Genomic DNA, 24,804 nt, shown 5'->3' on the forward strand with positions numbered 1-24,804 from the left:
GCATTGTCCATAGCCCATGGTACACTGCCATGAGAGTAGTGAGGTGGTACTTACCTGCAGTAAGCACGAGCAGGCACATACTGACCATCAACACAATCAACAATAACTCTGCTCCATCATGTCACTAATAGTAATTTAGGTCACTAAATTAGAGCACAACAAATACATCTCTCTCACCTTCTCAATGGAAGCTGTTATCACACAGATTCAGTGAGGCTAGAAAGATTTTGGTTCCTAAATATCTCAGTGGACCCAGCAGTTAGTAAGGAGTATGGTAAGGTAACTACTAGCTTCTGAGAGAGGAGTAAACTTGCTTCACCCTTCCTCATGAAGACTGAGTGCTAAGTAGAAAGTATTCTATAATTTTCACTTTGGAATACAGCATGGTTAGTCTTTTATGAAGATAACCAGATCCAGGGTTGTATTACCCTTTTAATTCATTATGATTTTTACTGCTATTCATAGAGTTTCATGTTAAGAGCAAATACCGAGTTTGTATCTATTTATATTTCAGATCATATTAAACTCCCAAATGTGGTTCATAAATAGGGCAGTAAATGGAGTTGCTTTTTTGAATGAAAAGTCCTTGGTAACTTATTGACCAGGTAATAAAAGGAAAGTGCTTGCATTCCGTATTGAAAAGGCTGGATCATGCACTGCCACGGCCAGTGGGAGTTCTGCCACTAACTTCACTGGGAGTGCATAGTGAGGCTGTTTTGCTCCTCATTCAGTTTGGTTAACAAGATTTGTGCTCCAGTTCCTTTTCACCAAAATGCTGGCAGGCTTCTTACAACATTACTGGAAACGAGGCCCTATACAAATTGCTAAGGCCTTTTGTATTTTAATGTCTTTTCTGTAATGATATTCAGTCCTTTGGGGCAGCTGCCTAAGAGAGACATTTGTCAACTTCACTTTGTTTTTAGGACAGATGAGCCAGAGCCAAAACCATAGACCTGAATAACTTGAAAATCCAGAGGAGCTTGGATCCAGATTTGAGCCCCACAATTTGAGGCCCTTGCTGATTAGCGGGCCAAAGTTTCAGCCTCTGATCGTGTGCTGTGCTTTAACAAGCTGTGCTCATGCTTAGAAAGGGGCTCAATATTTGCTGCCAGCATTGTCGGGATGGAAGCACAGGACTCCCTAGCAGTGTCCTGGCCCTGACACTGTCCTACAGCCATTGCCTACAAAAGAGTACAGAAACAGGGCAAACACAGCAATATTCCCCAGCACAGCTCCCCATCTTCAGCAGCACGCTGGGGTGGAGTCTTTGCATTGCCAGGAAATTTGCTTTGTTAGCACCAGCCATTCCCTTCTGGATTACCTATTGCTGTTCCTGGTCCTCCTGCTCCCGAGGCAAACATTTGTAAGGGAGAGCTTGTAAAACCCCACTGCTGCTATGTGCATGTGAGAGAGCTGAGATGGGCAGGTCTGAAACTGAGATCATGGGGAAGAACAAAGAGAGAAAGAGGAATGGCTGCAGAAACTCTGCGCTTGGAAAGATTAAAATCCCGGGCTCTAGGATACCCATGATAGCTTTATAGAGAAGCGTAACAATGGCCAGTTAGAAAATGGTTGGACTTAAATTAGTACAACATTCTTGTTTAGATAAAGTTGTCACTTATAACTGCAGTTCTGCCTTTTTAGGATAAATTACATGCACACAGACCAAAAAGTAGTGAAAGTAAGGGCAAAGTATTTGAAATTATGTCTGTGAAATGCATATGCAAAACTAATTAATTTATAGATGGCATTTGTCCATATCCCCCATGTGATGTACTGAGAATCTCTCTGGTATTGTAGAATTCAAACACTTTGAAAAGAAATTGCCCGAGGGATTGAATGTCTTTCCTTTACATTGTTTTTAAAAGGAAGAATTTCTCACACTGTGTTTATTTGCTGCTAAGATACTGTTACACTAGCACCATCACAGCCTGTTTCTCACTGCAGTATCCCATAAATTAGGTTGTTGCAGGGAGTATCAAGAATGTGCATACACTGCCTGACTGGAGCAATTTTATCTGAATAATGTTTTGTGACCTTTCTTGCAAAAAGGTCCTGGCTAAAAAAGCATAGATTTACCAGGCATCCTGGCTGTACTGAAAGATTGCAATTACCATTCTATTTTATCAGTATTAGTAGAGAGAATTCCTGCCCTGACATCTCCTCTCCAAACACAAATGAAAAGTTGGGAAGCTGTATGACTCAAGTAATGAAGTACATTAAATCCAGGTACCTGTTTCAAATTCAACAATTGTGGAAATGATGGAAGAGCCATCACCATCAAGATGACTTTCCAACAGGCTCAATGAGATGGTTTTGTGGACTCAGTCCAATCCTTAATGGACATAAGTCCACATTACAAAAAGCAACACACAACTGGCAGTAATTGATACTCTTTTGGCACTCAACAGAGAAGTGAAGTATTGAATGAGCATGAAGAATGGACTAACCTTTCACCTCCCCTCCTGCATTCCAGGTCAGGGATGAGACATCTGATAGAGCTACATAGGAAGCTTGGGCTGCTGCTCTCGGTGCCGCCCCGTGCTGTACCCAAACAAAGAACTTCCTTCTTAACAAGCATTGGGCTGACACTTTTCATGAACTTTAAACTTATGTTAAAAATTTGGAGGCTTTGGAAGTTAGTGTATAACCTCAGGATTCTGCCTAAAGAGTACAAGCCACTGCTCCACATAAAGCTGTCCCTCCCTGACTGCCAGCTGCATTAAAATCTATTACATTAATTCCCTGTTATACATATGCATATATAATGTATATGTACATGCATAGCAGAAGTAAATGCATTAGTTATTCATGTATGTTTATACATAATAGGAAAAGTAATGCCTTTAGCTAAGATTGCCTAATGCTCATTTGTAAGAACTTACTTTCAATTACTTATACAGTTTGCCAAAATTTAACTGTTACAGCTTAAATTTTCCATGGTGGGTATCTGAGTCTAACTGAATTTGGTTTGGAAAGTCTTGACTAAAATGGCTCAGATAATTCCAAGAATACAGATAATAAAAATACATCCTTTTAGTCATATTAAGAACTCTTGCAGCCATCATATTGAGAGACTCTAGCATATCTAAGTTTTGGAGCTGAAGTTTGAAACTCCATGAGGAAATCACTTTGATGTCAACACTTATCTTCTGTCACTTCTGTGGAAATCTGATCCAGCTGTAATCTCCTAAAAAACTAAATTCTCACACACTCATATTCTGTTAAAATGTAAATTCTCCAAATACTCTATTTGCAGTAAGCATGCTGTCTTTTCATACAGCTGTGACATCTGAGACGCAGTGTATATTTGCTTTCTCTGTGGAGAATATCCACACACACATATATATATAAAAATACGTCCAAGGACTCTCCCTGTCATTTGTACACGTTGTGTACACCAGCAATGATAGCCCTACAGACCCATCTATCCACTGCATTAGAGTTCAGCTCTTCCCAGGGACTGTGTAGATGGTTTTAGTTACAGCCATGAGGACAGCAGCACCTGCAGTAAGGACCAGGAAACACCTGCACCATGGATCAGGATGCTTAAGCCTACTCTGAAGGCTTCATCTCACAGTGAACTCACTAGGTATTTAATGCCTCATGTCTCAAAGGGGCCGTGCCCAAAACCACTGAGGGCTGCCCTGATCAGTCTGTATGACCACAGCAGCCAACTGCTTTGACCTGAGCTTTGCTGAACCCTCTGCAGGGACTGGATATTGCTTGCAGGGTGCTTTACAAACAAGTTTAAGGAAGCCATGGGAAAAAGGGTGAGCAGTTAACATGTAGAAGGGTCATTAAGTTCTGAAGGATTCAGGAGTGACAAAGTGCTTGAATTAACATTGTCATTTTAAGAGTTCCAGAGTGTGCAGGCGAGGTAGAAATCTACACTTCTGTAAGCACTGAAAATGAGGACTAGAGGCTAAAATATCCTAATGAGCTCCCACCCTCTGATCATTATATAAACACACAAGAGGAAGTGTAATGATTTTTGTTAGTGGTAAAGGTTTGAGTAGTGTGTATTAAAAGCAAAGGCTTAGACACATCACAAAGTGAACTAAGTCAGCTTAGAAAACACCAACATCTAATTCCTCTTTTGAGAGCTCTCTAAATCCAGTGCATTAAATAATATGAGGGCAAAATGGAAAAAAAAGTTTAACTTACATAATTAAAGTTCTGTTTAAATGCATACTGAGGGAAAAGATAAGGTTATACAGACCACTTAAAAATTAGTATTTCCTCACTTTTCAATCCTAGTCTCTGTTAAAAGGGTTGGATAAGATGACCTATAGAAGTCCCTTGCAACCACAACCATTCTGTAATTCTAACAATCTCTTAGTATAATTGGTATGATAGACATACATGTTTAATTTCTAGATTCCCCCTCTCTCCCCAAAAAGAAACTATATACCAAACATAATGTTTTCTTCCCTTTCTGTAACATATTTTGAATTTTGTTTGTTTTGCAAGCTAACCTTCATGCTGCAAGCACTTTTCCACTTTGCCAGCCAAATGAATATGATGAAAGGACACCTGTAGGCATACGCAGAAGCCAAGAACATTTTGTACATCCATTATTTATTTTGTTTCCTTCTTTAGGTCTTTTATAAAAGAAAAAAAACAGGTAGAAAGAGGGGAAAAGTTAATCTGCTATATGGCTGCAGTAAGAAAAAGCACAGAAAACACTACTTTTGTTACCTTGGCAAATAAAATAAAAATGTTCTCCAATGCGCAGTCTGTGCAAAATAAGTCCCACGGGAATTATGCAAACCATTCTCATTATGGTAGTTATGATTTAGATTGCATTACAAAAGTGAAAACAATCATTCAGAGAGGCTTGGGTGCAGTGATTTGGAGTGAAGCAGCCACTGTGCCAAAAAGAGAAAGAGAGGAAAGAGATGGGGGCAATGAAAGAAATATATCCTGCCAAAATGAACTCATGCAAAGGTGAAGCCAAAATGCCAAGAGGTGCAGATTAAATGCTCTTTCAAATGTCCCAAATGTGTGTGTCAGCAAACTGCCCAAATAAGGTTTTGAACTGAAAGCTCAGGCTTCTGCTGGAAACTCCCAGAAACACAGTGATTAGATATTGTTTGGAAAAAGGGATTCTGGCTTGATTGTCTAGAATGAGCATTGAAAATCACACATCTCACCAGAGCACATGTTAATGGAATAGAAATGGGGGGGTTTTTTTGAAACTGAAAAACTGTCCTTTAGTAAATTCGCAGCACAGGAATTAAAGTACCACAGAAATTGCTTCCTTTTAATTCCAGTTCTATTTTTGTTAGGGTTTATTTTTAAGTTTAAGGCCTGTAATGGCCATTTAAAAAATTGAATCATTCAGATAATTCTTTATTTGCCCCTGACTTTAATGAAAAATTCACAGGCAAAAAACTTCTTATCTTAAACATAGCTACAGCCCTCCAATATCTCATTTTTCTCACACAATAATCCCAGTGTTCAAAGTAGGTATTGTATTTATCATCTTTGTATGGAGCAGAATTTCACTTCACTTTTCTTTATGGTCTTATCACATCGTTTACAAACACTTTATCTCTGTTACTGAAAATAAATGAAATCCTGGGCTTTCGATGAAATGCCATGATGAAATGAATGGTCCAAAAATCCATATTGAGATGACTGACTCCTGTTTGTAGAAGACATGATAAATGTTTCACGCATATAAACTGAAGGATGATGGATTTAATGATCATAGTTTAACAGGGAAATGTTATTTTGGAATAATTAAGTTCTATCATTTGCAAGTCTAAATAGTCCATTGTTAGATGGTGCTTTTGTCTGTCAACAAGTCATTCCACTTTGTGAGGGTTATTTATTACTAAAACAATTGATGCAATGGAAATACACTACCAGTATATGTTGTTAACAACACATTTTGTGAGACCTTGATTTGGATCCATATTTCAGGGGTCGTTAATTGATGTATGTTTCTGTCTTACAGAAGAAATATATGGTAAGAATCTTTGAAGGATTGGAGGTGTCTTTCTCATGTGAAGTGTTACATGTGAACTGTATTTATTATCCTTCCTATAAAGATTTTCAGAGTCAAAAATACCTCAGTTTCAAAGCACACATGTGAAAGGAGTTTACACTGGGGTGTACTGCCCAGTTTCCAGTTGTCACTCCAAGAGGGGGTAAGTATCTGCAGATTTTGGTTTGTGTCTGCTGGCCCTTACAACTGTCCTGGACACCCAGATAGTGTCTCAAATGGACGTCTTTGTTTACACAGGTTAATCTCTCCATGAGGAATATCTCAGTGGGAAGTACACTGTGCCTATGCTATTTTTTATTTTTAATATTGGCATCAAAACAACTGCAATCAAGACAGTTACAATATTCTGATTTCCCCTGTTGTGCATACACAATTTTTTATTGACTGTGTATAGAGAACTGAATTTGAGTGCGTTTTTTTTCTTGGCATTCAATAGCAAAGAAAATAATAAGAAATATAAGTGCTGGAAAGTAATATAAAAAAGGTAATTATTTTGACCAAAAAAAAAAGTGGTTATACATTTGGTTCTGTGAGAATAGTGTGTGATATTTAATATCTGAATTATCATCAAAGCATGGGAAGGTATAAAAAAAATATTAATTTGTATTTCAATCACAAACACTATTTTCTGGGTTGCATTATATTTATAAATATTAGAACACTCCATATATCTTCTTGTCTTCTGATACATATATTTTTTTACCACTCAATCCCAATCCAGGTTTAAAAGTATTTTGTGTCTTTTCTTCACTTCATAGTTAAGGACTAGAAGATATAAAGGTGAGGATCAGTGATAATATTTAACCAAAGGCCTCAATCTCCTGATTTCCCACTCTGCTCTGGTGAGCAGTGACTCTGTGAAATATCTTATCACACCAGTTTCTATACTTTGCCAGATACAGAAGCCTTTTAGCACAGCTCTGAGAGGCAACAGTCTCCTTTTTACTGTCCAGTTCATTGCCCTGCCATGAGTCTCTGCTCTCTGAACTCGTACAGCCACACACACGGCTAGCAAGGCTAGTCAAGCAGAAATCCAAGCACACACAAGTGTGGAAGCTGTGAAATGGATAGATCTGATCATCAATGATTTTGCCCTGGGCTGTGGGCAGAAGTACTGAAAGTGTTCCCAGATTCCTAGAGCTGGCATCCACAGTTCAGACCTTGACAAAACTGGCTGATATGTTGTGGCATATATATTTAAGTCTCACAGCTCTTTAGAGATTTCTTTTGCAGGTTTTCCCATGAGAGAGTCTTCTATGCCTCTGCTTTCAGGTCCTTTTCCTTACCCTGGGTGTAGACAGGAAGGAATGTCTTCAGCAGTCCCTTGAGAAGAGGAAAAGGGGCAGCAAGGGAAAAGCATGTCTGTTCCAAGAAAACTTTGAATAGGAGAGTATCGACAGGATTGGGGGATTTTTTTTCCTCTTTTAAGAGAAAATATTTTTTGAGCTTTTTTACTGAAGGGCTTTTTCCTAGTTCTAAAGGATACTAAACTCTGATATTAATCATAAGTCTTGATTTAATGAGTGGGTGGAATTGTCAGGCATAGGATACTTTTTTTTTCTTTAAAAACATTTTGTCACTTTTTTTTTTTTTAATAGTTCCACAAACATATGTAAGGTTAGCAACTATTTAGATGCATTGTCCTAATGAGACAAATACTCTGGAACTTCAACACAGCTTTTAGCATACAATTTTGCTACAATATAATTCTCCATTTATCTTTTTTGCCATAATATCCATTTCTTGTTAAAATCAATTCTTTATTTATGGGCATAATCTATTCAATTCTATGCTCCATAGCCTAATTACCTAACAAAGATAAACTTTGTTCTTTTTCGAGCAGACTTCCCTGAGGGCCTGGATTTCAAGTCCATAAAGCCAGGACAGTTCTACAGAAATCAGACATGCTTTGGGGGGACAGTACCCTGAACTTGGAGTCACTGTCTTGAAACTGAAGCCAGTAAGGGAAATACTTCAGCTGGCCCCAAACACAGCTCCTTAATATCTGTAGGGTAGAACAAAGGACCAATGGGGCCACATCTCACCCTGTTCATGCTGAGGATGCACAGAGGCCTGAGCAGAAGCTCAGTGCTGCCAGGGCATTGCTCCATTCCACAGTTGTCCCAGAAGAGGGACCTTTGTGCTCATCTTCCAGTTAATGGCAGATATTGCCACTTGTAAGGGAAAAATCATTTGTAGTCTTTCCAGCAAAAAGTAGTGAAGTATCATTATTTCACTGATTGCTTACACTCAGATACAATTACAATTTAGTTAAAGCAGAAGAGGCCCAGAATAGTCCTGATGACCCCAGTCTGAACAGACATAAGACCATAAACATCCAGGCAAACAAATAACCTTTGAGTTCCATTAGTCACAGAAATTAAGATGCTGAAATGCTCAAGCACTTGCAGAATCAGACATTTTGTTCATAGTCATCTCTAAATATGGCATAAAGAGCGGGTCTGAAGGAGTGATTTCAATATTAAGTCCATTTTTCATTCCTAAAACAGTGGAAGTCAATGGCAAACCCATTAAAATTATTTTCATGACACACAGTGAATATTTTGAATATATCAAGTCAAGGTTTCTGTTAAGTATGTTCATAGCATGTCAAGCTTAGCAATTTATTGGCGAATCTTTACCTAATTTGATATAATTGATGTTAAAGCCTTTTTTCCAAATACACTGTTTGTGCATTCCTTTTAAATGTGGATAAGAAGAAATGGATTTGTAGAAGAGATTTTTAATTGATTCCAAAGGGAATAGCTACCATGGAATCTGCTGATAAGTTCTGTGGGGGTCTAGGCTCCAATCATTCAGCATCTATATTTTTAATGACAAGATGCTGCAGTGTTTAAAGAATGAATTTGAATTATGAACACAGATAATTAATGTCTGCTCTCTCCTAACATCTTATCAATAACCACCAAGCCTCCAGTTAAGGCAAGGACCTCTGTGTTGGCTTAGAGACTCAAATTGCATAAAAACCCAATGGCAGTAAAGCTGCATTCAAGGTCTTTGAAAGCTTCAGTCAGACACTGCATGTTAAATCTTTGATTTTCAGTTACAGAGGAGAGATTTTTTTGCCACCACTGGTTATTTTGGCTTTTTTTCCTCCTCAGTTTTCACATAGGTCGATATCCATTCAAAACTAAATAGTGTTAATCCTTTGGCTACCTTCTTTAGTCATCCTCTCTGTATGAAGAATCTCACTGACTGCAGGAGAACAAGTTGTACTACTGAAGGGTGCTCAGAATTAATAATGACCAGGCTTGTCGTTTGTAGTGTGATGTAAGTCTACCTTTGGGTAATAAGAAGCAAAACTCTTGGGATGCTGTTGGTATTGATTCACTGTGTAACAACTGGACAAGATATTTAACAACATAACTTTAAAACCAAAACCACAGTGTTGTTATGCATCGCATAGCTGCAGCTTGATTTAGTGAATGCTTCGTATTACATTCTGTAGAGTCATCTCTCCAAACTGTAAGCATTTTGCTAGGATATGAATTTGTAAGCAGGAATGTAGCCTATAGGATATACTAAGTAATCTGTCACTTCAACAATGACAGGGACTTAGAAAAAATATTTCTACTAGTTTTGGCTAATACACTCCAAAAACCACCTGTGGACTTGGTGTGGATGCCTTGAGGAGAGGAAGAAAAACAATCAGTGGAACAAAAAATATGAGCTATCAGGAAAGATTGACAGAAGAGAATGTACAGCCTAAAGCAGAGAAGTCTGTGGTGCCACACAATAACAACCTCCAGGTGAAAGAGAAAAGGAGACTGAACATGTGCATAAACAACATTCTAGCAACACACAAATAAGGAAGTGCAGATTTCTTGAGGATAATATTTTATTGAGTGTTTAAAGGATAAGACACCTGCCAATAATCATTGTGGTCTTTGGGCAGGGACAGACTAAATGAAAACTTCACACTGCTTTGTAATGTTACAATTCTTCAGCTCTGTGATTGGAAGATATTATATAAATGTGAGTGGCTTTTGCATTACTACATTTTCACTGCCACTTACCAGTTAGATAAAATTACTGGGAATACAGGCATCACCTATACATGGAATTTGTTTAAAAAGTCACCAGGATCCTGCCTATCACTACAAAGATTTACTGTGGTTAAAGAGTATCCAAAAAAATACTGCTTAGAAAGTAGGGCAAAATAGTGTGCTACTTCCAGCTTGGCAAGGACAGATGGAGATGTACTCTACCCATGCAGGCATGAGCAGAGTAGAAGTGACCTGGAGCAGAAGGCCTGTTCAGACTGTGAGGTCCTGGTGAAAAAATAATCCACTTCTTATTTAACTCCTTATCTCCAAAATGTTTCCAAGTCCTCAAGTATTAGTCAGGTAAAGATCAGACAGAGTATGCCTTTAAAGGTTGAACAGATGGACACATCTCTTTGTTTGACAGGAAAATGTATGTGTTGCTTGACCTGGCAAACCCTTCATGGTGCAGTGGAAGCATTGCACAAAATATCTCAGACAGTATCTGAAAAGGATCCCCCAGAAAGAAATCAGTAATTGGGATATGATGGTACAAAGCCAACAACAAAATTAGTTTGATAGTTCAGTCTTAGTAAAGAGGCATTGTTCAGTTTGATGACTCTGAAATTAGCTGTGCTAACCTGTGCTACATGACTCTCTTGTTGTGTTACTCATGAGAGATGTTCCTTTATTTTTTTCTTTTCAGTGGATCAAGTTCTATGAGGATACACTCATGACAAGAAAAAAAAATCAAAAAACTACAGAGCTAGTATTTTCAGAAAGGTATTCTACTCATCAGGGATTTGTTCCTTCCCTCTGTCTCTGATGATAATTTTAACAGGTAAATAGGTACCCTTCTTGCACAGATAATATTGCAAAGTTAGTTCTTACTGACTCAGGCCTAGCAATATGCCTCCAGTCTTAGCTTTCAGAATCATATAATGGAATTAGTTTCAATCTAATCCTATTTTTTCATTAAAAAGAGAGATTTCTGTCCTATGTTTAACACTTGCAGTGATATCTGCTGATAGCATCAATGTCAGTAACATAATTGTTTGGCATCAGGCGTTGGCACAAACAAGAAAGATATCCCTGTATCCATCAAAAATACTTTATCCTCTATCACAAAGAGATCCTTGGGTTAGTAGTGGCCAATCTGGTATAACACAGCTCTGATTTCTGCTGGAAATATTAGCTCTAGTCCTAAAAGCTGCATAATTACATTAGTGTTGTTCCATGCCTGAGGGAACCAGCTCTGCTTCTCTGCTGTGTGACCAGCCGGAGCTCAGCGCCGCTCCAAATGCTGCACCCAAAGTGGCTCAGCAATAACAGCAGAGCTTTTACTCTGCTAAAAATGGTGCCACATTTTGTTCCACAAAAGAAGTAGACTGAGTTTCTGAAAGTCCAGATTCTCCAGATTTCCAAATCTACCTGTAAATTCAGTAGAAACTTTATTATTGTTGAAAATCAGATGCAGTGTCTGTATCATGAGGGCATCTGGAATGCTAGTCACACAAGTCTTGCTTACTCACAGCACTGTCTCCGGATATTTTTATAAAATCTACATTCTCAGCAATAAAATATGTGTTGCTATGGGGCATCTGTTTATGTTTTTATGTGAACTGATAATTACCCTGGAGTTCCTTCTGTCTACAAAAATGGTAGAGTTTTACAGTGAGCCTATAAACAATTATCAGTCAAATGTAAGGATAGTCCTGAATTTATACGAGAAAAAACAAATACATGGAATAAATCAGAGCAAGCATCTATCCAGGTAATTGCAGGTATGAATCATATGTTTTACATATGTGACAAAATACAGTTTTGTGCCTTTATAACCTTGTAAGCTCAGCTCTCCTTTGAGCTCAGGACACAGTGCATTCACCTGCCAACTCCTAGACCTCACAGCGAAGTATCCTAGGCAGGGTAGATCTCATTCTGTGTTTCTCTAAGCAACAAGTGCCAGGCAAGTGATAGAAACACTTCCATACGTAGATAGGAAGATTTTATGTTTTTATATGTTTTATATGTCTATATGTATAGACAATTCTATTATGATATTCACAAGCCTCAAACACTGCAAAAATACAATATTTACTATGAATAAGTCAGGAAAAGGAAAGTAAAAGAAAGTAAACTATGGTTGCACCCAACTCACCAAGTGCAAACATTAATCCTGTGAGAGAAAATCTGCAAGAACAGAGAGTCCCTTATGGGCCAACTTCTCAATATATGTTTGGTGTTTTGGCCCCAAAGACACCCCAGCACTACCATAACCACTGGTACAGATGCTGTTGGTTAACTGCTCCTCACATTCTTTTGGTAAGTCCAGTCATGCTCTTTAGTATGAAATTTTTCTGACTCCATTATCTCACCCCTCAAATGCAGTTACAAAAAAGTTCTCTGAAAATGCTACCAAGAGTCTCACAGTTACATGGGGAATTTTTGATCCTGGATTTTTTCTCCTGTCACAGGACTCTGAGCGAGGATAAAGTCTTTTTTTTAGAGCTGACTTCCACAAGAAGTGCATTAAGACCTTCACTTTAAAAAAAAATCATGATTTACAGCCTACTTATTCTGATTAGAGGTTTCAGTTTGTGTCCAGTTCATTTTTCCTTTAAAAAAGATAGGGTTCATATTTTCTTACAGCTTCCCAACTTTGTTCTGTTCTGTGTCCGATGTAATTGATGACAGATTAATGCCCATCTGTCACAGTTCCACACTGTTCATTTTTAGTGTAAATATTCTGTGCTTACTCTTCTGGGTGTTACAACCTGAAAAGAACCAAATCCAAATCTGTAATAATAACATTACCAGAATTAGATATCAATGACAAGTCAAGGAAGCATTGCATATGCACATACATATGTGCTTTGTAACACCATGGTCAGACAGAGAAAACTACCAGTGGCTCTAGGATAAGGGTGTATGCAACAGAAAGAACCACAAAACTGAGGAGCGAGAACCTTGGAACTACAGGATGAAAAGGGGACCAGAGATCCAGCAGACAGACACAGGGATGCTGATTAAAACAGATGTGTAGATGCCCTTAAGGATAGCACAGGTAGAGTATCCTTAAGATTTATCAACACAACAGCAACAAAAGCAATTTTTTTGTGCTTATGCTGTACTTCAGAATCAGGTGTGAGATTATGGCTCAGACCCTGTCCTCAACTCCTGTCTTAATGCTGTGGTAGTGGCATGACAGTGTTTAGTACTAGGGTATTACTGCTTTACTACAATAAACATGACTGTGTTGTTGGTGCCTGATTATGCATGACTGATCTGATGAACTCCTCTTGGGGCCTCACTTAACTCTGCTTGCAGCAATTGATGGAGGATGGAGACAATCTAGGAAACCAAGCAATGCTGAAAATATGACATGAGGACAGAAACATCCTCTATCTTGCTTGCATGATGTATTTGCCATTCAGTCCCACAGCCCAAGTAAAACATTTGTCTTTTTACCTTCACCATTGGGTACTAACACTTTTAGGTATCCAAACATGCTGTGAAATCAGGAATCAGTACCAGATTCTGTAACAGACCCATAACAGCAAAAATTGAAAATTATTACAAGCTTTGTGTTGTCATATGTAGGAAACAGGAAAATGAATTCTCAGCTAGAATCATGGATCTGACAATGGGGGTCCCAACACATGAACAGAGGATGTTTTCCACAGGTCATTAGAAAATGCACTATGAGTTCTTGATGTCTAAGTGTTAATATGAAATGAGAAATTTGGTTACAATGTGTTCAAAAGATGAGACATTTGGATATCACAGTGTACAGGAGAAGGAACCAGAGCTGGAAGAAACTGAAAACAAAACCACAGACAGCATGGCAAAAAAAAAAAAAAGGATAAAAGAGCCCCAACAACATAGGACAAAGAAGGCAAATATTAAACAAAAGAAGATTAAAAAATAATGAGAATCAAAGACCAGAAGGTGAACTATGGGAACTGAAACAGGAGGTAGAAAAAATTAATGCAGACAATGTAGCAGAAAAGGACTCTGAGGAGCAGTAATGCTGAGGTTTCTAGAAAAAGGAACATACCACAATAAAAATGAAAAACCAATCCTTGTAAGTGGAAGCAAGAACTAAACCAAAATCAAGTGACGCCCAGGCTACTTTCAAGTTGTGCTGGAAGATAAAAAGCAGAATCAGAGGAGAAATGTGATCACATGCTGTGTTACCAGGAAATATGAAAGTCTGAAAACATTTTTTAAAATACCAACTTAAAAGCATAAGCATAAAAAATAGATATTGCAACAGCTGTACGAGTGAGGAATAACAACTTGAACAGAGATATCTACTATGACCCAAATTGCATAAAACTTAGTGTGAATCCACGAGAATATCATACACTCTCTTCATTAAAAAGAGTATGCAAATTAGTAACATTAAAACATTAAAGAAAAGAAATAGCAAAACTAGTTATCACCAAATTAATTTCCAAATCAAGGACAAATTAACAAGTCACTATTGCAGCAGAACTGGATAGTGATCATGCTAGAACAACCAAAAAGGGACATAGAGTCCTTAAATAGGAAATCTGTACAAGTTGGGTAGTAGCACTGGAGGAATATCCAGGGCTAAACAGTGAAGATCAATCTTTAATTGATCAACCAGCCCAAACAAATTTTAGCTGGGATTTACTTACTCAAAATTGCAAAGTAACCCAAAAGGCAAAAGTGTATTAAGGAAGGGAACTTGACAGGTTTGACAGTTCATTTAAGGTGCTCATAAATTGTTGGTACATTTTTTCATCCTGCAGAATAAAGATCAAATTAAAATCACCAATGGATACACACAAGAAAATAAATTATTGGGTACCAGAACCACGGTTTAGTTACTGAGAACATTGGTGAATATTTATAAAGAGAGTTTCACACTAGCCATACATGAAGCACTGAAGCAGGCTGAAGAGACAACTAAGCTCAGTAAATCCAGTCACCATGAAATTGGAGAATTTTGTAGATGTTACATGAAGAGCTGAAGAAATTTTACTAGAACAATGTGAGGGTTAAAATCCTACCAAATTAATAAGTGGGGGAGTGGTGCAAAATTATTCAAGTGGTAGCATTCTCTAATCAATGTCTAAAGGAGTTGAAAAGATTTCACAGGTGAATAGAATCATGGATAAGACTGTAATGGATGCAGCTGTGTATCCAGCAAGCAGGGTGAAAGCATTAGCCTGGTCCTAAAAGATACTGCAGACAAAAGCATGCTATGGCAGAAAGAAACAGCAAAGGAATAAAGAGAGTAATTAAATGTTTTATTGTTATTCTCAGTGAAATCCATGGAGAGAAGCCTACATATTTGAAGCCACCATGGAAAACAGAAAGGTTTTTTCAAATTTAAATACTTGCATTTTGCACAAATCAACTTAAATATTCCTTTGAACACAATTTTTTGAGTTATCAGCTGGAACATATTTTGGGTTAAATCCATGCAGACAGTGGACTGAAAAATAGATGAGTGTGATGGAAAGATACCTAAGTACTTTATTGAGAATTGTGTGGGTAGCGAGCGGGACATTAAATAGTACAGATTTCACATGCTTACCTAATGTATTTGGATTCATCTTTGATGGGCAATGACATTATGAAAGCATCGATATGGGAAAATGGAAGTTTACACATTCTAGGACATTACAAAGTGGGTCCATGTTCTTTCCATGTTCTTTATCTACTTTTCATTAGTTTCAAGCGTTATATGCACTGCATAAGAATCTATCTGGATTGTTACCTGGCCTATGTGATGATCTGGTATGCAAACCTTATTACAAAAGAAAATTTTCAAAAATTTAAAAAGAGTAACAATGAAAAAAAGTTGGCTTCAGGAAGATCTATTTCAGAAGGCTGCATACCATTACATAAGGCTTTACAATATTATATTTTATTAATATTTTTTGTGATCAAAGACAGTTTCTATAGTGTTGTATTGGGAATATTTTGAAATAAATATATGTAGGTTAAAGGCCTTGCATTTGTCTTAAGAAATACTAAACAATGGTAGAGGCCATAAATTCTTTAACTGTGGAGATATACTGATAATGAAAATACTAGGAATGTGTATGTGCAAGCATGTACTAATGTAGTAGAAAGATTCTTTCATTTTCAAGGAACTAATCAAGTGGCTTTAGAAATGTCCAACAATTGTTCTCTTGCTTCAGGAGAATAACAGCAAATATCCATCAGCATGAAGAATCACTCAATGCAAAAGTTATCTTTTTCAGTCTGGAAAAAACACTCACTTTATGTACTTTGTCATGTGGTATCTTGGCAGTTAGATCACACTTTGTAATTGAAAACCAAACTTTATCCAAAGATGTTTGGCACTCCGTGCTCTCAGTCAGATGGCTTCAAGTGCATAATAAAACTTTCACACTTGCCATTGTTGTAATTGAAAATAACACACTGGCTTTAAGCTCATTTAAAACTATTCCAACAGAGCCAATTGATGGAAGAAATCATGAAAAAAACCTAATACCTACATATATAATGAGCTATTCAGTAATAGAATTCCAGCAAAATTAAGGGAAGCTTCAATAAATCCAGGAAAATGCTAAAATTTGGGCATGACAATTTGAATCAACAGCAATGTTTTTATAGGATTATATATTTTGCAGTTCCACAGTATCTAAACTACTGCATGTCTTATTTCATCCACTCACTGCATTGTCAGTAATATAGGTTTGGAATCTTCAAGGTATCATTATAATATTAAAATGTTTATAAAAAAATTTGCATATTACAGCAATGTTATTTGCAAACAATTAGCAAAAGGTCAGTATCTGGTGAGGCAAGACCAAAACATTCACAATGCTGTCCAAGCAGCAGGTACACAGCAATAACCAGCCCATGCAGCTTTGAGAGTGCATGGTTTAGGCAACTGAATCAAAAAAATCAGCATTACCTGAATATACCTCTGTAGTGAAAGGTGTTTGAAACATGAACAGGACCAACATAGGAGAAAGCAATCCTAACAGTGCAGCAGGGATCCCCAGAAAGCCAGATACCAGAGACGCTTGGATGCAGGAAGAGGAGGGGACCAGAGACCAGGCAGACATTACTGCTCCCCACTGATACAGATGTGTATCAGTGCAATGAAGCTGTACCTATAACAGGTACCACACATGGGCTCATTTTAGGGTGTGTGTATTACAAGACTGCCATGAGAGCAACTGGTTGCCCTCACCCTGTATTTCAGAGCCACATATGCCCCCTACATGGTAAATACTGCTTGAATCAAAACTTTAAAGGGATCTGTGTTTGGGTGTTTGGGTTAACATTTTGTTAATTGAGTTGGGCTGGTTTGGCTGGAGGCTTTTGAGGAGTAACTTAAATTTAGATGCATGGGAGATGAGTGGCTGGAAAAATAGATTAAAACTCTGGTGTTTTGTCCTTCTTCTTTGAAGTCTTCATATTTTGTGTCAGTGTAGGTCAAGAATTTCAGTCCTAAGTAAGAATGTTAACCTCAGAAGACTGGTCGCCTCAAGACAAGGACAGATTTGACAGGTTCAGAGGGCGATACAAATGAAAACACAGTGATGGTGAGGCCATCAGCTTTGGTGCTATTCATTTAAGAGTAATTTGTCATCAGTGTTAGTAATTCTATGTTGATGCTTGAGCATTTAATGTGATTGCAGAGATGTTTTAAAACAACTTCCAATACAAAATGAAGTTGAAGCTTGTGGAGCTCTTCAGCAGAGAAAAATCCTTACTGAGCTGTATAGCAGTATGTTATAAATGAACATAGAGTGTCTGAGCTGGGACCAAATGTCCATTGCTAGCCAACTTTATTTTGTAGTGGAATTGATCTTCCTTCTTTCAAAGCTCAGCATTCATAAATTGTTCTGGAAAACCTCAAAGTTATTTGAAAAGGTCTGTAGCAATATAAATTTCTCTATGCAAAATGGCTGTTTAACAAGATTGTCTCCTTGAACTTTTCACATGATTGTGACAGCCACTTTCATTAACTAATGGAAGTTTTATAGCGGATTTTCCCCACTACTCCCACATCACTGTTTACTATTATTTTATGGAGAATACTTTACCAACTGGGTCTTTGAAACAAAGGAAAAGGCATTTGGTGACATTCCCAGACTGCTTTGTGGCTTGTTAGCGGGGCTGCCCAAGAGACAGCTTTCAGGAGAACCCCAGCTCGCATGGGCTGCAAAGTTGTGCTGCAACTAATTGGCCCATGGGGGTTAATTCAACAGTCATTATGGTCACTGCTGAAAAACTCCTTTTGTGTTAACCCTGCTTAGAATAAAATTAGGAAGAACTGAAGCTTTGTGAGGAATTGTTCCTCTCAGTCATGGTGCAGACAGCAGAAGGATGGTGTATGTGTGTAGTCAGATTTTACAATAATAGTGATCATTTAAGAGAAAAAGGAAGAGAGAAGTTTAAGGAGTAAGTGGTTTGGAAGGCATCTGAGGCTTCATGAACCCAATATCCATCATACTGTACCTGGATGAGTGTTGGAACTGATCAGGAACTGACTCTTTCTCAGCTCACCAGCAGAGAAAGTGTTCACTTGGGATTTTAGGAAATGTCCCTTGCATTCCATCTGGAGAATCCCTGGGTAATTTTATGTGAAATGGCTGCATTCCCTCAGGGCAACAAGTAAAGTTGTTTTCAGTTGCCTGGTGAGAAAGAAGAGACTAGAAAAGAAGAAAAAATATTTGGAGAAAGAAGACAGCTAGTCTGCAGCTAAGTGTAGCCTAGCATTTAGGGAAGAAGAAAAGTGTGAGTAACAGAAGTGAAGGAATGATTTATTTGTCTTTTATTTTTCCAAGTTATGTGTCTTTGTGAAGTCTCTGTTGCAAAAGACAAACCTCAAGTTTGCCTGATTTGCCATTTTTCATTTTGTGAAGGAAAGGCAGTAACATTTCTCCTAGCAACTAAAGATTTTTTTCCTCCAATAAGTTACAAATGTGGGAAAAAATAAATAATAAATGTTCTGACTTTGAACTTCAGTGGAAAATCTTGTTTTTACAGTCAAACTTCATCTTTCAGAGCAGTAAAACAAGAAAGATGTTTACAAATGTCTTTTTGTTTTTTACCAAAAAAGTAGTTTTCATTTTCAGTGAAGTTTCAAAACTTCACAGAACCTTGAATATTTTTTATCAGTCCAAAAGAATATTTTGTACATTATTAAATGTGACAAAATGAACACTTCTTAACTTTGGAAGATGGGTCATCCTTCTGAACCAGGGTCATCCAAGGCCAATGCACTATCCTCAGCTCTAACAGTGTAAAAACTATGATTAATCATTTCTATACACAGGATAAAGGCATGAGACTGCATTTTCCTTCCAGGTACACTCATTACATTGCACAAAAATTGGTGGGGAAAAAATTAGCCTCGAGACAAGCAGAATGTCACATCTCTAATTGAGATGGCTTGTGCTTACTTCAAGTTTAAATTTGATATAGTGGTTGTACATTGTTGACTAAGAATCATTTTGATTCTGGCTGTGTGGTTTCATAGCAGCAACATTCACTTTAATGCATACTGGCATCACTGTAATTAAATAAAATTCATAAAATACAGTTAACTTTAAAAAAACTTTTAATTTACTTTTGTTTCTATATAAATGCTAAAATTGAAAAATTTAAGCCCTCAGTCACAGCAGGCACCAAGGAACTAAATATGCAGTCCTACCTCCAGACCCCTTAAATTGGCTACTGTTGAGGCACATCATTTACATCAAAAGGACAGAATTCCAGCAGAGTATGTCCTCATTCATTACTGTGGCAAGTGAGGAGATGCACGATCAGATTACCATTACACTATGTAGATGCAAAGGATCAGAATAGGACCTCAAAGACATATACTCTGGGCTTCTCAAGTAAAAGATTTCCTAAATGTTATGCAAAATATTATGTGTCATTTAATCTTCTAAGAGACTTAAAGAAAATGTCTTCTACTTTATAAGGGAAAAAGTCTTTTCTTCATCACGTTGAACAGAACTTTTATCCTTAAACTGTCAAGATGATAAAGGTATCAGCATACATTTAAATTCCTTACCTTGAAAGATGGTAAATGATGTATGCAAAAGAAAACCAGATTGCACAAGAAATTTCTTTACACAGGGATTGTACCATGGAATACAGTCAATGTAAAAGACGTAGGTGTGGGTTTCTTAAGCTAATGTTAATGCATGTAGAGGTCAAGTTCCATAGAAATCCAGCCAACTAGAGGCTTTTTTTTAATAAGGAAAAGGCACATTTTTTTCAGATAGAAGACTTTTTTTGCTTTGCTTTTGCTTATATTGACAGACTGTGAAGGTCAAGAAGAGATTGATTCACAGAGGCCAGTAGAAGTTAGAAGTAATTTAATTAGAGTTGTCCAAATCTGAAATATCTTCTAATCCGATTATATACTTATTTCTTGAGGGACAGTGTGTGGGCATCTATATTTGCTATAAAAGATCATTTTTTGTAATCTAAAGGATTCAGTTATCAAGTCTTTTTCAAGAAGCAGAATGAGTCAAGAAAATAAAAAGTTGTAGAATTTTTTCCATAGTTAAAAAATAGAGTATGCTTATATTAGTTTATATTTCAAATTAACTGTATGTATGTGTACATGTCTTTTGTACATTATATCTATACAACATTAAATAGTCTTTTGGAGTCCAAGTGAGTGGAGGCACAGTTGCTTAGATGTGTCGTGAGGATCTGTTTTCATGGTGTGCTGCCTGCCTTATGTAGCTGGTGTGATTCATGTTAACAAAGGGCACGGTCTGGGACATTTAGAGATGTAATTTTGTCTGACTCTCTTAATATAAAATAGACAAAATGCTTTCTGTGAAGAGGAAGGGTGTCATCCATCAAACATTTTTAATCCCTGCTTTGCCATGGTCATCCTTTGAGGGTTTTAAGGGTACAAAATGTACAGTAAGTGTGCATACAAAACCTGAGGTGACTCTTAACAACTGTGAAGGCAAATGAGTCATCATGTGAAGGTGAATATGCTGGAAATGAGAGCAGACAGGCTGAGAAGCAAACTGGAGTATTGACTAAGGGCAGTGCAGTCGGTATTACAGAACCCTGAGCTGTAGAGAAAGGCCTTCTTCCACTGCCCCAAAATAGCAGTGCTACAGAGAGGTTTCTAAGAATGCATCCCACCCTCAGATAAGTAGGAACTGTAGTAAAGGAAAAGAAATTTGCCTGAAAACTGTTCACTAAAAATCCTGAGGTAAAGTAGGTTTGGGTGTATAGAAAGTATAGGAGAGTGAGTCCCTTCCTCTCCCTGTGCCTATTTGTAGAACCAAAACAGAAACAAAGGGGATTTTTTTAAAGAGTGAATTACGTTTTTTAAATTTCCCCTCCCTTTCTGTTCTTAAGTCCAGGGCCAGAAATAGCAGTGCCAAAATTCTGTGAGAAAGACCACTCTTGTCCTTCTGGGAAATACCATCGTTATCTCTATGAAGTCTGTTGCTATAAGATTTGGAGATGTTTTGCTGACTGCAGAGGTCTGGATGTTCTTCAGATAAGGAGTTGAAAGTTTGTCTCATTACCAGATGCAAATCTCCACTCTAAGGTCCATCCATTAACAGGTTAGACTGTTGAAGTACATTGAAGTATAACTATCGTACAAATCTGGTCAGCTGTCCTTGACATGAGAGTTTGCAGCACTGCTTTCAAGAGATTTATAAATATGAATGGACTGGTGATGCCAGCCAACATGATTAAGATGCTCCCTAAATCAACACTACCAGTTGCTCACAAATGGCACAGAAATAATTTTATTTTGATAAATAAAATGTCAGAGATAAAAAGGCCTGTGAACTGAGTGCTGTGCCTCCTAAGCTTTCACTTTTTTACCTTAGATGAGCAACTGATACAAACAGCAATTAAGGGCTTACTTTAAGCAAGGACTTAAGTTCCATATGCTCAAGTGCTTTGCCAAGCAGGAGTGAGGTTATTCATATAATTAAATATTTTTCCTGCTATTAGACAAAGAATGCAAAGTTTATATCCATGCAAGTTTATCCACATATAACAGTTTTGCAAATCAAGGAATGTGTTGTATTTTTTGGAGCTATCTGCACCCTGGGAAATGGAGAATATATTCTCTTTTTCACTGGTTATTTCACTGCACAACTGAATTTCTTGAGGGGTATTGGGCAGACCATGCATTCCTAATGATAAATATGCCAGCATGATAACAACTAGTTTTACCTTGAACATTTCCCTGAATAGTGAATTTTTTCTAAGCTGATAATAATATGGCTCAGTCTCCCAGAGGGGAATAAAACACTTTCCTAAGAGCCATGTTAGTCCATGTTGAATGAGTGCTCTAAAAGTAAGAAGTCACATGTATGGTTTCTTAGACAAAAAAAACAAAAAAAGAAAAAAGACTGGCCTAAAAGAGTTTACACAGCTGTGAGTGATAAAATATAGCAGCCATGGCAACCCACTCTCCAGTATTCTGATAATGCATCAGAAATGAGGCTATTAGAATTATTAATTCACATTAGCGGCTATTAAAATTACTACCTGCAGATTCACAGCCTGAAAATCCTTTTCTATTTCTAAGAGAAGGTTCAATTGCAGAGGGAACCTTTTTGCTAAATAGGTGCACTGTATTGTATGCTAGACATTATGGGAAGTCCAACAGATAATAAAGCTCACATTGAGCTTTATGAAGCTGCTTTGTAATGCAAGCTTAGCAGATGTAATACTTCATTCTTTTAATGATGGCAAAGAACCAATACACCCCTAATAGCAGTAACAATAACTGGACTCTTACTGGTTTCCTGGAAGCTAATACTAGAAATCCAACTTACTGCAGGGTATTTCATTAAATAGCAAGTGACATACAAAACGTTCTACACTGGTCGGTAATAAACAAAGCCAACAGAAACCAGCAGAAAAACTGAGCCAGGCCCACAGAAAGGTTTTGTAGAGATGCTGTGGTGAGACTCAGGGAGTCCTGCAGAGATTTGGCTACATCCTCTCCATCCCCCATTAACTTAACTCAAAATGCAATTGCATGCTGTTTTAAGTAAAAGAAGAAACACTATTACACCAAGGCCACAGCAGGAAATAATCAGGGGGAACAGCAACATGGCAGAGAAAGAACATTTTATTTATGGAAATGAGCAGAAAAGTAACACACCAGCTAGAAGCCAAATAGGTACCAGCAAAAATGAAAAACAAGCTAAGAACACGAACTTGGATCACAACCAGTTTTTAGGAATTCACATCACAGTCTATCTCCTTTAAGATCCCATGTACCAAAAATGGTTATGACATCCAATGTTCTTTTTAAAAACTATCATCCTCAGAAAGAGAAGAGGAAAACAAAAGTGACTGTAAAATGAAATTTAGCACATCCCCACAGGCTAGATACAGCAAATGATGTAGGTGTACACAATGGGGCTTGAGTAGCCTTAACACTAAATCCTATTCTAAATTCTTTTTCCCTGGTCACTACCTAACTCAAAAGCAGCCAGAATTTCTTAGGGATTTATTATTTTACAAAGCTCCCTATGTGCCTACAGACATCTGTTTCTACATATTCAAATTTTACTTCCTGTCAATAATATCTGTAGAAGTAGATATTTGGCCACCTAAGCTTCCTTTGGAGCACGGAATGAGGGTCTCAGCAAAGGAAGACACTCTTATTTTCAGAAATGGTGGCAAATAATATTCTAACAAATAAAAAGGTGGTAATACTTAAGGTTATTAATTAGATGACCTAGGGTTTATTTCTTGCTGGGGATGTCCAAACTGACAAACACTGGATGTGCATATCACAGTCTCCCCAAAACTCTTGGGGCTGAGAAAAGTTTAGTGCCACCACAGAACAACTAAAGGTGCAATTATAATACTAAGAAGGGAGAAGTAGAAACTGGGCTTAGACCTGTTTGGAATGTAAAGTCAAAGAAAGTAGGCATGCTAGAAAATTTTATTTATGGTCCTTATAAGAGATGACCAAGTAACAAAAATATTTGTCAATGACCTTAACTGTAAAATTTCCAAGAGCTACAATTCTGTGGTATCAGCACCCTGCCCTTTTCCCATTTCTCCTCAGGCATTCAGACAAACATTGCTGGATATGGCATTACTCACACAGATAACAGCATCCCTGCACAACCAAAGGGCTTCATGCATGAAGAAAAGTATTTGTTATTTCTCTTCCCCTACTTGCTGTTCATCAGCTCAAGTTCATGTCAGCAGGATGACTCACATGCTTCTGTTCAGCACGTGCTTAATGCTCAGCTGAGTGGAGCAGAGCCTGCTGTGGCTGCAGAGCCCAGTTTCCAGCAGGGATGGGAGAGCAGAGCAGCTCGTGCCCCACAGACCAGCACACTGGTGCCACCACACTGGCAATTACTGAGCACTGCTTCGTGCCGTGGGGAGTGCTCACCCAGGAGCCCGCAGATACAGCCACCCTTCCTAAGGTCACAGAAGTGTCAGGGAAGTATTTTTGCCTCAGAACTTGCTGACTTGTGAAAAATGAAAGTTTCAGCAGAAGTGGATTTGTTTCCACGTCAAGTTTTGTTTTGTTTTCCAAATTAATGCTGGGAAAAAAAACAATTAAAATATTAATATTTTCTAAAAGGTGAAATAACCTTTCTCTATACAGTTTCTGTACAATGGACTAATGAGCAGTTATTTTTCCCTGGATCAAAAAGATTTTTAGGAAACATTTGAAGTAAGAAACAAATAAAACATTGGAGGGAATAGCTGGAGAGATCAGGTGAATCAGAGCAGGCATGCAAAAACAATACAGAGTGGAGTAGGCAAAAATCACAAAGT

The 24,804-nt window shown here is 37.7% G+C and overlaps 2 long non-coding RNA genes across 5 annotated transcripts in view; both read right to left on the bottom strand.

Annotated features, from left to right (window-relative positions):
• The window catches only part of LOC135285214 (uncharacterized), a 49,599-nt gene that overhangs the window by 16,006 nt on the left and 8,789 nt on the right, over positions 1-24,804 (bottom strand). For 3 of the 4 annotated variants that reach the window (XR_010350202.1, XR_010350203.1, XR_010350220.1), the window contains one exon: positions 23,186-24,566. The exons of the other annotated variant lie outside the window; for it this stretch is intronic. This is a non-coding gene — a long non-coding RNA (uncharacterized LOC135285214). Of the gene's footprint in view, positions 1-23,185; positions 24,567-24,804 lie in introns of those variants that run through there. 4 annotated transcript variants of the gene reach the window in all.
• LOC135287100 (uncharacterized) lies at positions 12,134-15,063 on the bottom strand. Its single transcript, XR_010350973.1, has 4 exons — positions 14,926-15,063; positions 14,078-14,164; positions 13,509-13,557; positions 12,134-12,794 (listed from the first exon to the last, which is right to left on the bottom strand). It is a non-coding gene; the product is annotated as an uncharacterized LOC135287100 (long non-coding RNA).

This window comes from Passer domesticus, chromosome 1 (assembly GCF_036417665.1).
Source record: "Passer domesticus isolate bPasDom1 chromosome 1, bPasDom1.hap1, whole genome shotgun sequence".
NCBI lineage: Eukaryota > Metazoa > Chordata > Aves > Passeriformes > Passeridae > Passer > Passer domesticus.